General features: G+C 39.0%; 1 protein-coding gene across 1 annotated transcript in view; it reads left to right on the top strand.

Moving 5' to 3' along the window:
• PLCXD3 (phosphatidylinositol specific phospholipase C X domain containing 3) overlaps positions 1-14,341 on the top strand; it is a 303,638-nt gene that overhangs the window by 179,920 nt on the left and 109,377 nt on the right. The gene's annotated exons all lie outside the window — the stretch shown is intronic.

Genomic DNA, 14,341 nt, shown 5'->3' on the forward strand with positions numbered 1-14,341 from the left:
ATTGCAACATAGAAATGATGGCAGAAGAAGACCAAACAACCCATCCGGTTTGCCCAGCAAGCTTTCACACTTATTTTTGTCATACTTATCTATTACTCTGACTGCTGAGGTCAGGGCCTTTATTGGTAACTTTTTGGTTCTAATTTCCTTCCACCCCCGCCATTGATGTAGAGAGTAGTGCTGGAGCTGTATCAAAGTGAAGTATGAAGCCTAATTGGTTAGGGGTAGTAACCGCAGCAATAAGCAAGTTACTCCCATGCTTGTTTACCCTGCCTCTGCAATTTAGTCCTTGTTGGTTGTTGTCTGAATATAAATCATCCTTTCTTCATCCCCCCTGCCGTTGAAGTAGTGAGCTGCGCTGTATATGTATTCAAAGTGAAGGATCAGGCTTAATTGGTTCGAGGTAGTAACCGCCGTAACAAGCAAGCTACTCCCATGCTTATTTGTTTACCCAGACTATGCAATTCAGTCCTTTTTGGTAGTTGTCTGAATGTAAATCCTCTGATCTTCATTTCCCCTGCCATTGAAGCAGAGAGCTAGGCTGGATATGCATTGAAAGTGAAATAGGCTTATTTGGTTTGGGGTAGTAACCACCACAAGCAAGCAAGCTATTCCCATGCTTATTCCTGAATGTAAATCATTTTTCCCACATTTCCTCTTGCCGTTGAAGCATAGAGCAATGTTGGAGTCACATTAACCATATGTATGTTTATTGAATAAGGGTATTAATCATCAGGTAGTAGCCATCATTCCCGCAAGCCACCCCCATGCCTCTTCTCTTCATTCACATCCTCTAGACTTTATGGATCCACAGTGTTTATCCCACACCCCTTTGAAATCCTTCAGAGTTTTGGTCTTCACCACTTCCTCTGGAAGGGCTTTCCAGGCATCCACCACCCTCTCCGTGAAGAAATACTTCCTGACATTGGTTCTGAGTCTTCCTCCCTGGAGTTTTAAATCGTGACCCCTGGTTCTGCTGATTTTTTTCCAACGGAAAAGGTTTGTCATTGACTTTGGATCATTAAAACCTTTCAAGTATCTGAAAGTCTATATCATAAGAACATAAGAAAATACCATACTGGGTCAGACCAAGGGTCCATCAAGCCCAGCATCCTGTTTCCAACAGTGGCCAATCCAGGCCATAAGAACCTGGCAAGTACCCAAAAACTAAGTCTATTCCATGTTACCATTGCTAATGGTAGTGGCTATTCTCTAAGGGGTAGATCTTTCAAAAATACGCGATCGCGTACTTTTGTTCGCGCACCAGGCGTGAATAAAAGTACGCTGGATTTTATAAGATATGCGCGTAGCCACGCGTATCTTATAAAATCCGGGGTCAGCGCACGCAAGGGGGTGCACATTTGTGCAACCTGCACGCGCCGAGCCCAGCCCACGCTGCCTGTTCCCTCTGAGGCCGCTCCAATTTCGGAGTGGCCTCGGAGGGAACTTTCCTTCACCCTCCCTTCCCCTACCTAACCCACCCCCCCCGGCCCTATCTAAAACGCCCCCCCCCCCACCTTTGTCGGCAAAGTTACGCCTGCTGAAAGCAGGCATAACTTTGCGCACCCCGGCTGGCAGCCCCACTCCGTCCTCCGGTCCCGGAGGCTGGTCCAGAGGCCTCGACCATGCCCCCGGAGCAGTGCCACGCCCCCGGGCCTGCCCCCAAACGCCGCGGCACGCCCCCGAAACACCGCATCGTTTCGGGAAGGCTCCCGGACACGCCCCCTCCCACCCCTTTTCGAAAGCCCCAGGACTTACGTGCGTCCCGGGGCTTTACGCGCGCCAGCGACCTATGCAGAATAGGCGTGCCGGCGCGCGAGGGCCCTGCGCGTGTAAATCTGCAAGGATTTACACGCGCAGGCCTTTTAAAATCTGCCCCTCAGTGAACTTAATAGCAGGTAATGGACTTCTCCTCCAAGAACTTATCCATTCCTTTTTTAAACACCGCAATACTAACTGCACTAACCACATCCTCTGGCAACAAATTCCAGAGTTTAATTGTGCGTTGAGTAAAAAAGAACTTTCTCCGATTAGTTTTAAATGTGCCCGATGCTAACTTCATGGAGTGCCCCCTAGTCTTTCTACTATCCAAAAGAGTAAATAACCTATTCACATCTACCCATTCTAGACCTCTCATAATTTTAAAAATCTCTATCATATCTCCCCTCAGTCATCTCTTCTCCAAGCTGAAAAGTCCTAACCTCTTTAGTCTTTACTCATAGGGGAGCTGTTCCATTCCCCTTATCATTTTGGTAGCCCTTCTCTGTACCTTCTCCATCGCAATTATATCTTTTTTGAGATGCCGGTGACCAGAATTGTACACAGTATTCAAGGTGCGGTCTCACCATGGAGCGATACAGAGGCATTATGACATTTTCCGTTTTTTTCACCATTCCCTTTCTAATAATTCCCAACATTCTGTTTGCTTTTTTGACTGCTGCAGCACACTGAACCGACGATTTCAATGTGTTATCCACTATGACGCCTAGATCTCTTTCTTGGGTTGTAGCACCTAATATGGAACCCAACATTGTGTAATTATAGCATGGGTTATTTTTCCCTATATGCATCACCTTGCACTTAACCACATTAAATTTCATCTGCCATTTGGATGCCCAATTTTCCAGTCTCACAAGGTCTTCCTGCAATTTATCACAATCTGCTTGTGATTTAACTACTCTGAACAATTTTGTGTCATCTGCAAATTTGATTATCTCACTCGTCGTATTTCTTTCCAGATCATTTATAAATATATTGAAAAGTAAGGGTCCCAATACAGATCCCTGAGGCACTCCACTGTCCACTCCCTTCCACTGAGAAAATTGTCCATTTAATCCTACTCTTTGTTTCCTGTCTTTTAGCCAGTTTGCAATCCATGAAAGATCATCACCACCTATCCCATGACTTTTTTCTTTTCCTAGAAGCCTCTCATGAGGAACTTTGTCAAACGCCTTCTGAAAATCCAAGTATACTACATCTACCAGTTCACCTTTATCCACGTCTTTATTAACTCCTTCAAAAAAGTGAAGCAGATTTGTGAGGCAAGACTTGCCCTGGGTGAAGCCATGTTGACTTTGTTTCATTAAACCATGTCTTTCTCTATGTTCTGTGATTTTGATGTTTAGAACACTTTCCACTATTTTTCCTGGCACTGAAGTCAGGCTAACTGGTCTGTAGTTTCCCGGATCACCCCTGGAGCCCTTTTTAAATATTGGTGTTACATTTGCTATCCTCCAGTCTTCAGGTACAATGGATGATTTTAATGATAGGTTACAAATTTTTACTAATAGGTCTGAAATTTCATTTTTTAGTTCCTTCAGAACTCTGGGGTGTATACCATCCGGTCCAGGTGATTTACTACTCTTCAGTTTGTCAATCAGGCCTACCACATCTTCTAGGTTCACCGTGATTTGATTCAGTCCATTTGAATCATTACCCATGAAAACCTTTTCCATTATGGGTACCTCCCCAACATCCTCTTCAGTAAACACCGAAGCAAAGAAATCATTTAATCTTTCCGCGATGGCCTTATCTTCTCTAAGTGCCACTTTAACCCCTCGATCATCTAATGGTCCAACTGACTCCCTCACAGGCTTTCTGCTTCAGATATATTTTAAAAAGTTTTTACTCTGAGTTTTTGCCTCTACAGCCAACTTCTTTTCAAATTCTCTCTTAGCCTGTCTTATCAATGTCTTACATTTAACTTGCCAATGTTTATGCTTTATCCTATTTTCTTCTGTTGGATCCTTCTTCCAATTTTTGAATGAAGATCTTTAGGCTAAAATAGCTTCTTTCACCTCCCCTTTTAACCATGCCGGTAATCGTTTTGCCTTCTTTCCACCTTTCTTAATTTGTGGAATACATCTAGTCTGTGCTTCTAGAATGGTATTTTTTAACAATGACCTTGCCTCTTGGACATTTTTTACTTTTGTAGCTGCTCCTTTCAGGTTTTTTTTTACAATTTTTCTCATTTTATCAAAGTTTCCCTTTTGAAAGTTTAGCACAAGAGCCTTGGATTTGCACACTGTTCCTCTTCTTGTCATTAAATCAAATTTGATCATATTATGATCACTATTGCCAAGCGTCCCCACCACCATTACCTCTCTCACCAAGTCCTGTGCTCCACTGAGAATTAGATTTAAAATTGCTCCCTCTCTCGTCCGTTCCTGAGCCAATTGCTCCATAAAGCTATCATTTATTCCATCCAGGAACGTTATCTCTCTAGCGTGTCCCGATGATACATTTACCCAGTCAATATTGGGGTAATTGAAGTCTCCCATTATTACCGTACTACCAATTTGGTTAGCTTCCCTAATTTCTCTTAGCATTTCACTGTCCGTCTCACCATCTTGACCAGGTGGACGGTAGTATACCCCTATCACTATAGTCTTCCCCGACACACAAGGGATTTCTACCCATAAAGATTCAGTTTTGTATTTAGTCTCATACAGGATGTTTATCCTGTTGGACTCTATGCCATCCCGGACATAAAGCGCCACACCTCCTCCCGGGTGTTCCTTTTGTCATTGCGATATCTCTGTCATTGCGATATCATATCACCTCTGCTCCTCCTTTCCTCCAGGTTGTACATATTTAGATTCTTCAGTCTCTCCTCATAAGTCATTCGATGAAGACCATCCACCTTTTTGGTCGCTCTTCTCTGGACCGCCTCCATCCTGTCTCTGTCCCTTTGGAGATATGGTCTCCAGAACTGAGCGCAGTACTCCAGGTGAGGCCTCATCAAGGACCTGTACAAGGGCTTGATGGACCCTTGGTCTGACCCGTTATGGCAATTCTTATGTTCTTAAGTTAAGTTCTTAGCTGATTAGAGCAGATTTTGAGTACTAGCTGGGTATTAGGGATGTGCATTCATTTCATCCGTTTCATATGTTTCATATACAAGCATCTAATATGAAACGTATGAAACATATGAAACAAATGCTCATCTAATTGACATGTAATGGGAAACATATGAAACGAATTAAATGAATGAAACAAATGCACATCCCTATTGGCTATGTTTAGGCACCCAAGACTGAGAGACCTTTTGCCTAGCCTGCAGTTTTAGCCAGCTAGATTTAGGATGGGTTTAACTAAAAATCAGCTTAAAATAACAGATAAAAATATGACCAATTAAGTTGGGGACTGTGTTCTTTTGAAAATTGACCTCCGAGAGGGAAAACCAAGCCAAACCAAGGCAAAGAGTCCAAATGTAGAAGAAAGTGAGGACATATAATTCTTTGCTCAATGGAAAGCCAGTGCAGTTCCTTTATCCTGGGAGTAATCCTTTCATGATCTCCAACTACTCCTTACTGCTGCATTTTGAACTAATTGAAATATATGCTACATTTTCTTTGGCAAGCCAAAGAATTACAGTAATCTAAATATTCCAAAACTAATACTTGTACGACTACTCTAAAATCTGTCCTAGGAATGAAACACTTTAGTGGACATATTTTTAATTTAGAAAATGCTACCTTGGCAGCTCTTTTTATCTGAGTTTAAGGGATGACTTCGAAGCCAAATAAAACTCCAGATTTTCAACCTCCCTGGAAACTAAAATTTTAATTGCATTGACTATCAGCGGCATCATTCACTAGAGATGAGGTTTTCTCCAACCATTAAATATTTTTTTTGTAAGTTTAACATTAAACTATTCATGGCTAATCAACTACCACTGCTTTAATACATTTCTGAAGGTAATCGAATGGATAACTGCCTTCAGCATTACATGGTACTCAAAACTGTCCATCATCCACATAAATGCAATTGTTTATCCCCAAGTATAACAAAATGTTATCTAGTAGCTGTAAGTATAATTTAAATGGCAAAAAACACCAAACCTTGGGGTATCCCTAAATCTACCACCTTCCAAGATGAGCAATTATCCCCACTTCTAACTTGTTGCCTTCTATTATGCAAAAAGGATGATACCCAACTTTACCTTCAATACCCAAGGCTCACAAGCCTGCTATCAACCTTTTATGATTCACGGTTTCCAAAGCTGTGCAAATGTCTAACTGTATTATCAATACATCCATATCCAATATACAACGAAAGCAATCCATGAGAGAAACTAAAAGGACCTTAGTCCCATGGATAGCCAGACTGATTGGGATCTAATATTTAATTTCTCCTCAGTCTGCTTGTTTCTTAATCCCAGTTGTATCACAGAATCCTTTTGCATTTCTCCTTGCAATTTCCCATTTTCCTCTTGCCTGCCTTCAGTCTACCCCCTCTTTCCTTCTTCTATGTATAGGACTCTTTGTTTCCCTCCTTTTTCTTCCATTCCGCTCTATTCACCTCAGCCAACCTTTGTTTCCCCTAACTCCTCTTCCCCAGCACAATCTGTTTACCTCCCTTTTTTCACGGACATAAAATCATTATTGAACACTTCATTTCACTGGGAAAAAGTATAGATATTGCACACTTAGGAAAAACTTTCCACAACTGGCCCAAAAAAAAGTGCCAGACTGCATTGATTTCAAAAGACTCTTGTTTGAAAGTCGGACTTTATTTGTTCAATTTTTATGAATTAGATATGTTTTCTTAATGAGCATCTGTCCGCTTGCATATATCAGGTGGGTTTGCGTGTACTGAGAGACAGATATAGTAACTGAGGTCCAGGGTTCCCTACTGAATGTTGCTGATGGCAGGGAAGGGAGAATGTCTATGTGGCTGCTGTGGGCTGGGCTGGAAGCAGGATAAGTATTGACTGAGGGGGCCTCGCGGTTTGCTGTGAGACATGCCTATTTTGTGCTATGCTAGCCATGTGGATTTCCCCAACTTGTTCAATTATTACAGATTTGGTTGATACCCTTTTTTGGGTTCATTGCTTAATGTAGTGATTTGAGCATAGAACGATGAACCCTCAATCTGTTTATCTATTTTACAATCACTTTCTGACTCTGAACAAATCATTTGATTTCCCTCTGCTAGAATTTAGTTTAAGATCTCCAGGGAACTTGCATTGCCTCATGTGACTTATCTTGTACCACACTGTGAACAATGATGGTACCTTCATAAAGAAAAGTAATTCTTGTTATTATCATTGAATAAGGACATTGTTTTGGGTCTTCTAGCTATAATTGTATTACTATTGCCAATTTATCTGTCAGTAAGTTGATTTTTTTTAAAAAGATGTACAAATACTATCAATTTAAAAGGAAAATATAGTCATTCCGAAAACACAGAAATGCTGTTTAACTTGTTCGCTGCAGTGTAATTATTGCATACAGCTGTGATACTTCACTCATCATGAATCCATAACAAGCTAAGTATAATAAGAGCATTGTAAAGAATAATTGCCTCACTACATGGAGCTCAGGAGTCTCATACTGGTCAGCACCTGGACGCCATATTGTACAACTAGTGGCTGCTGTTGACACATGAGAAAAGCTGATAAAAGAAAAGCAAATTGAAAGAAAAGAAAATCCTGTAATTCTAATAACAGAATTAGTGACTCTCACACTAATTTTATTAAGTTTCTCTGAGTGTTATTAGTGGCCATCATAGTAGGTTTCATTTGCTGCAGCATAGTGTAATACTTTTTTGCTCTTAGGCTTATATTTAATCATAGGTTACACCTTCATGTGGAAACATCTTTTCTTTTTACTTTTTATTGCAGTTAAAAAAACTTCTCATCTATTGTTTTTTTTTAGTTCAGGATCTCAAATAATCTTCTTTTCCTAATGAAAATTAAATTAAATGTCCATTTATCTTCATGTATTTCTTGCCCCTAAATCCCGACAAAGGATCCATATTTCAGACTGCTCCTTCTTCCTCAGGGGAGCACTTTTTTCAGTCACACAGCTTCCATCATGTCTGCCTAGCGTCATCAGTGTTATTTCAACCGGCTGAAATAACACTTCCGTCAAGACTGAAAAAAGTTCCCCTGAGGAAGAATGAGCAGTTTGAAAGACAGATCCTGTGTTGGGGTTTGGGTGCAAGAAAAACATGAAGATAAGTAGACATTTCATTTTCGTTTGCAAAAGTAGATGATTTGAGATTTTGAAGTAAAAAAAGAAAACAAATTAAGAAAAGTTGATTTTTAACTGCAAAAAAAGGAGAAAAAAAAGTGCTATCCACATGAAGATGTGACCTATGATTAAATATAAGGCTCTGAGCAAAAAAGTATTTCATTATACTGTAGCAGATGAAGACTTCTTTGATGGCCACCAATAACATTAATTGAAACCTAACATAATTGTAAAAGACATTTTTATTATATACATTTGTATAAAGTCTCTGTATAAATCTAAAGGGCTTTTTTCTAATAGTATTAATGAACAATCCACAAATTTCTAATGCGATCTGATGCATAAATATTCCCTCATTTACCAGTTAATAGTGCCTCCAATCTCTCCACCCTCTAATGATTTGAAATGTGTCATAATATCAGAAATGTGCTTGTCTACCCTTCAGAGAGTTCAAATTACTACAGGAAAGGACATTAAAGCATCAATCCAAAAACTGACACCATCTCAGGCATCCTATAAATCCTGTGCTATCTTCATAAGTAGAAAAAAGAAATAGAAAGATTGCCTACATAAATATGTTTCTGTATCTCATGGCAAGCTTCTGATGGATGTTCATCATGAAACATCTTAAGCACCTTCTTGACAGATATCCAGGAGGATTAACCTGCTATAAGAACATAAGGTTTATGGTGCTATATTCACAAGTAAAACAAAATTCAGAGATATAAAAATAACTCATAACTTTCACATTCTTCTCTCTCATGGAAATAATGGAATTCACATTCATTATGGAATTTTGATCTGAGTATGTATTTTAACAACAAATGCTACAGAAGAGAAATCATTACAAAACAGAAGGAAGAAAATACCATGTACTACTTAATGGTACAAGCAATAGTTAGCTGAGGAAATAAATGTGAAATGTATGCAAACTCTCACTGTGGAAAATGGATTGACACAGAACAAAATGTGTTGAGTAAATGTATAACTTTATGTATACTACAGGTAAGCATAAGATGTTTGCTTGATGTGAAAATTCGTATCCTAGCATGCTGTTCTTCAATGAGCAACCAACAAGGAGAGGACTTAGATGTTGACATCACTAAGAATTAGAAACTAGAAGTGAAAAAAAAATTAGGAAGACTGACAGGGACAACCCTGGGGCTGTTTGAAGAACTAGAGGAGATTCAAGGATATTATGCAGATTCTCCTACCATGCAAGTGCCTGCCTTTGAGATCCCACTTTCACATGTGAGGATGGTTGCAGGAACACAAGCTGCCAAATAGAGTGATATAGCCTTTTATTTGAAGGAGGAATACAACTATCTGGAGTTGAGACTTAATAATTTAGAATAGAAAAGAGAGAGGGGGGATATGATAACATTTAAATACCTTAAAGGTAATAATAATGCACAAGATGCAAGTGTTTTTCAATTTAAAGGAAATTCTAAACAAGAGGCTCAAAGGGCATGGATTTAGGGCTAAAACTATAAACTTGTTTTCATGGAAAGGAAACTGCTTCCCAGTGGACGTGATGGAAGCCAAAACAGTAACATGGGATAAGCACAGAGGAGCCTTGGTTGTGAGAAAGTAAAGATCAGGCCAGAGAATAAGTGAGATCTATAGTACTGCAATAAGAACTTAGAAGGTCAATTTCTTGGGTACCTTCAGGTTGGAAGTTGGAGCTCTGCATTCATTAGGATTCAGTAGGGGTGGGAAGGGAGAAAACTTTTGTTTCATTTTTGCAGGGCTTTTTTTCCCATGAATTTAGTTTTGCGAAACATTTATTTTGTTTCTTTAGTTAAAAAAAAAACCAACATTGAAAAAAATACCAAAAAGGAAAAAGAAAATTAATCAGAAAAACCTCTGATTCCTTCAGAGGTTTTTCTGATTAATTTTTTAATGCACTGTGAAATATGGTGTACTGTCCAGTCTTTGGCACCTTAGATGATGGAGATGAGATATTTGGGGTAATATTGATATCTATATGGCCTTTTCATATGTTTTTATGTTGTTCAATGTTGAACTTTTATTTTTATGTAGATTTTATTTTTGCTGTTTGATATTATGTATGTTTTTGTTGTAAACTGCTTTGGGCAGTTCTATTGAGTTAGGAAAGTGGTTAATAAGTAATAAATTAATGTCATACAATAGGGAAAAATATGCTTAATAATGATAACTCCAATGACAAATCAGCAGATACATTGTAAAAAACAATATTTGTATACATTCAGGCTCTTGTACCCCCCATTGGACTGAATTCACACCCATGTGCACCTCCAAGGTAGTAGAGGTTTTAGGAAAAATTAAAGACAATTTTTGTCAATTCAATTCATGTTCTACCAGCCTTATTAATGTACTTCGCTCCAATGTAGCAAATTTCATGACAAATATTATCAATTGTTCTTTCTCTGAGGGTCTGTTTCCCTCATCATTGAAGTCCACAGTGATTTGTTATCCCCTTAAGAAAAGCAATTCCGATATCACAGATCCAGCTAACTACTGTCCAGTCTCTAACTTACCACTTCTGCTAAAATTATGGAAAAGTTAGTGCTGAACCTGTTACAGGAGTATGTAGATAACAATGACTTCCCTGATAGTTCTCAATTTGATTTTTGCCCTTTCCACCACACAGAATCTTGTTGATATCAAGCTTTGAGATCATCCACCTTGGTTTCAATTCCTGGAAAAGTTCATGCTGGTGTTGTTAGATATCTCAGCCATTTTATACATGCTCAGTCATAGCATTTTACTTAGCAGGTCGGAATCCCTGGGTATTTCATCTACAATTCTGGCTTGGTTTACTTCCTTTCTTTCAGATCACACTTTCATAGTCAACATTGACAGCATGTCCTCTTCTACATACCCTTTGACTACAGGCATCCCTCAAGGCTTTTTACTTTCACTTTCCTTGTGATCTTTGGCCAGTCACTTCACCCTCCATTGCTTCAGGTACAAATTTAGGCCAGGATTCATCAAACTATCACATGCGATAGGAAGAGAGGCATGTTTTATGATAATAGTGCACTTTGCGATAAATAGGTTATCTTAGCACTTCGCATAGGTAATACCACAGAGTGGTATAACCCTGACAAGTTCATGCATATGAATACAATATAAAGTGCTTAAAATTTTAGCCTGCTCTGAATGGGGAGAAAATGGAGTTTATACAAAATAGGTTTCATATGATTGCTAGACGGAGACTGCCAAAAGGCTTGGTACTGTGTTTTGCAACAGTTAGAGGTGCTTGAGCCTGTGCTGTGGCATATCATGGCACAGGAAATTGCAGTAGTCAATGTGAGTGGTGATCAGGGAGTGAATGATGGTGGTTAGATTGCATTTTTCAAAGTTATCTAATTGTCTGTTGACATAAATGGAAGAATATGGACTTTACCTCAGTTGAAATCTGGGTTTCCACTGAGAATTAGTGGTCAAGATTGATCCCTTAATTACATAGAGACTCTGAGAATTGGAGGTAGATCTCTGAATTGGATGGTGGAATTAACAAGAAGTTAATTCCACCATCCAGAACTGGATGGGTTGAGTTTAAGTTTGTGATTACTAAGCCTGATATATTTACCAGCTACTACCTCAAGACACAAATTCAAAGTTGTAATTCCTAGCCCCCATATCCACATGTGCTATGAACTGAATATCATCAGCATATAGCTGGCACAATGGCCCAAACCCAAATAAGCTCTGCAAGGGGGAAAAATAGATGAAAACAGGAGTGGAAATTAAAGTGAGGCTGAGGCACCTCTGATTCAGAATGCAAACACTAGAGCATTGCTGTTACCAGTGTATGCATCGCATTATACCATCTTGTACAAAATTATTCAATCACTTCCACTCAATGTGATACATTTCATTTGTGCCAGAAGTAATTCATTATCAAATGCTTGTTTATAAATCTGTTTATGGCCTAGACCCACACCATCTGTCCAGACTTTTTAAAAAATATGTACCCACACGAACCCTGAGATCTTCAACAGCCACTTTTAGATATCCCGAATGTTAAGGCAGGTCATTTGCAGCAAACAAGAAAGCGAGCCTTAGTGAATATTAGCCCAAATTTATGGAATATGATTCCAGATGATTTAAAAACTACTCAAAAACATGTGGATAAAGGTGAACCGGTAGATGTAGTGTATTTGGATTTTCAGAAGGCGTTTGACAAAGTCCCTCATGAGAGGCTTCTACGAAAACTAAAAAGTCATGGGATAGGAGGCGATGTCCTTTCGTGGATTACAAACTGGTTAAAAGACAGGAAACAGAGAGTAGGACTAAATGGTCAATTTTCTCAGTGGAAAAGGGTAAACAGTGGAGTGCCTCAGGGATCTGTACTTGGACCGGTGCTTTTCAATATATATATCAATGATCTGGAAAGGAATACGATGAGTGACGTTATCAAATTTGCAGATGATACAAAATTATTCAGAGTAGTTAAATCACAAGCAGACTGTGATACATTACAGGAGGACCTTGCAAGACTGGAAGATTGGGCATCCAAATGGCAGATGAAATTTAATGTGGACAAGTGCAAGGTGTTGCATATAGGGAAAAATAACCCTAGCTGTAGTTACACGATGTTAGGTTCCATATTAGGAGCTACCACCCAAGAAAGAGATCTAGGCGTCATAGTAGATAATACATTGAAATCGTCAGCTCAGTGTGCTGCAGCAGTCAAAAAAGCAAATAAAATGTTAGGAATTATTAGGAAGGGAATGGTTAATAAAACGGAAAATGTCATAATGCCTCTATATCGCTCCATGGTGAGACCACACCTTGAATACTGTGTACAATTCTGGTCGCCGTATCTCAAAAAAGATATAGTTGCAATGGAGAAGGTACAGAGAAGGGCAACCAAAATGATAAAGGGGATGGAACAGCTCCCCTATGAGGAAAGGCTGAAGAGGTTAGGGCTGTTCAGCTTGGAGAAGAGACGGCTGAGGGGGGATATCATAGAGGTCTTTAAGATCATGAGAGGTCTTGAACGAGTAGATGTGACTCGGTTATTTACACTTTCGAATAATAGAAGGACTAGGGGGCATTCCATGAAGTTAGCAAGTAGCACATTTAAGACTAATCGGAGAAAATTCTTTTTCACTCAACGCACAATAAATCTCTGGAATTTGTTGCCAGAGGATGTGGTTAGTGCAGTTAGTGTAGCTGGGTTCAAAAAAGGTTTGGATAAGTTCTTGGAAGAGAAGTCCATTAACTGCTATTAATCAAGTTTACTTAGGGAATAGTCACTGCTATTAATTGCATCAGTAGCATGGGATCTTCTAGGTGTTTGGGTAATTGCCAGGTTCTTGTGGCCTGGTTTGGCCTCTGTTGGAAACAGGATTCTGGGCTTGATGGACCCTTGGTCTGACCCAGCATGGCAATTTCTTATGTTCTTATGTTCTTAAGATATTAAACCATTTAGGAAGATACTAAACAGCATCCTGTTTGTTAAAGCTTTTAATTAGTTTTTAGATTACTAATATGTAGCTTTGTTTAAATGTTACATATTTTACTGTTTTGTCCTATGTTTTATTTTATTATCCATTTTTATTTTCATTTATTTATTTGATTATATTTTGTGTTTTGTACTATTGTAATCTACTTGGAATGATTCAAACAAGTGGAATATAATTATTTTAAATAATAAATAAATAAATGTTTCAAACAATATTCAAAGGGAATATCTGCATCCTTCCATTTGCATCCTGACAGTATTCATCAAACTTATTAATGCTGTCTCCATTCCATGTCCATGATGGAATCTTGATTGAGTAGAGTGCAAAATATTTGCTTCTGCTGGATATTTTTGGCTTTGTGGCATCAGCTGCCATTAATGCTTAGTAAAAATGTTTCTCAACTCATTGCCAACACGTATTTGCTGGCAAGGTAACTGGTTTTATTATTCAGTGTCCTATTCACTCAGTGAACTAGCATTTTTATTTTGTTTTTCTTTAATAGAATGCTGAGCTAGAAGATCTTGTTGCCTATCCACAACACCATCAAAGAGCTGTCAGGCATTTGTCTCAGATCATTACCATTCTGGTGGGTCTGTATTCATGTAAAGGTTAAAGGAAGCACTCGTACTGCATGACAACAAATTGTTCAGGTAGAAAGCTCGGAGAAGAAAATAAACAACAAAAGGATTCACAACAGTAGCCGACAAATATATTTTTTAAATATAGGCACTCGCCGTGGAGTTTCCCTGTTGAAAATCCTGCTGTGGCCAGTGTTCTGGGGATTTTTTTTACCACACATTTTGCAGATGCAAAGTACGTGGGATAAAAATAATGCACAGGGATTTCCTTAGACGTACTTGAGTTTACTCGTCATAACCCTACCCCCAAGTCTGCCCTTTC

Source organism: Rhinatrema bivittatum, chromosome 1, assembly GCF_901001135.1.
Source record: "Rhinatrema bivittatum chromosome 1, aRhiBiv1.1, whole genome shotgun sequence".
Classification (NCBI taxonomy): Eukaryota; Metazoa; Chordata; class Amphibia; order Gymnophiona; family Rhinatrematidae; genus Rhinatrema; species Rhinatrema bivittatum.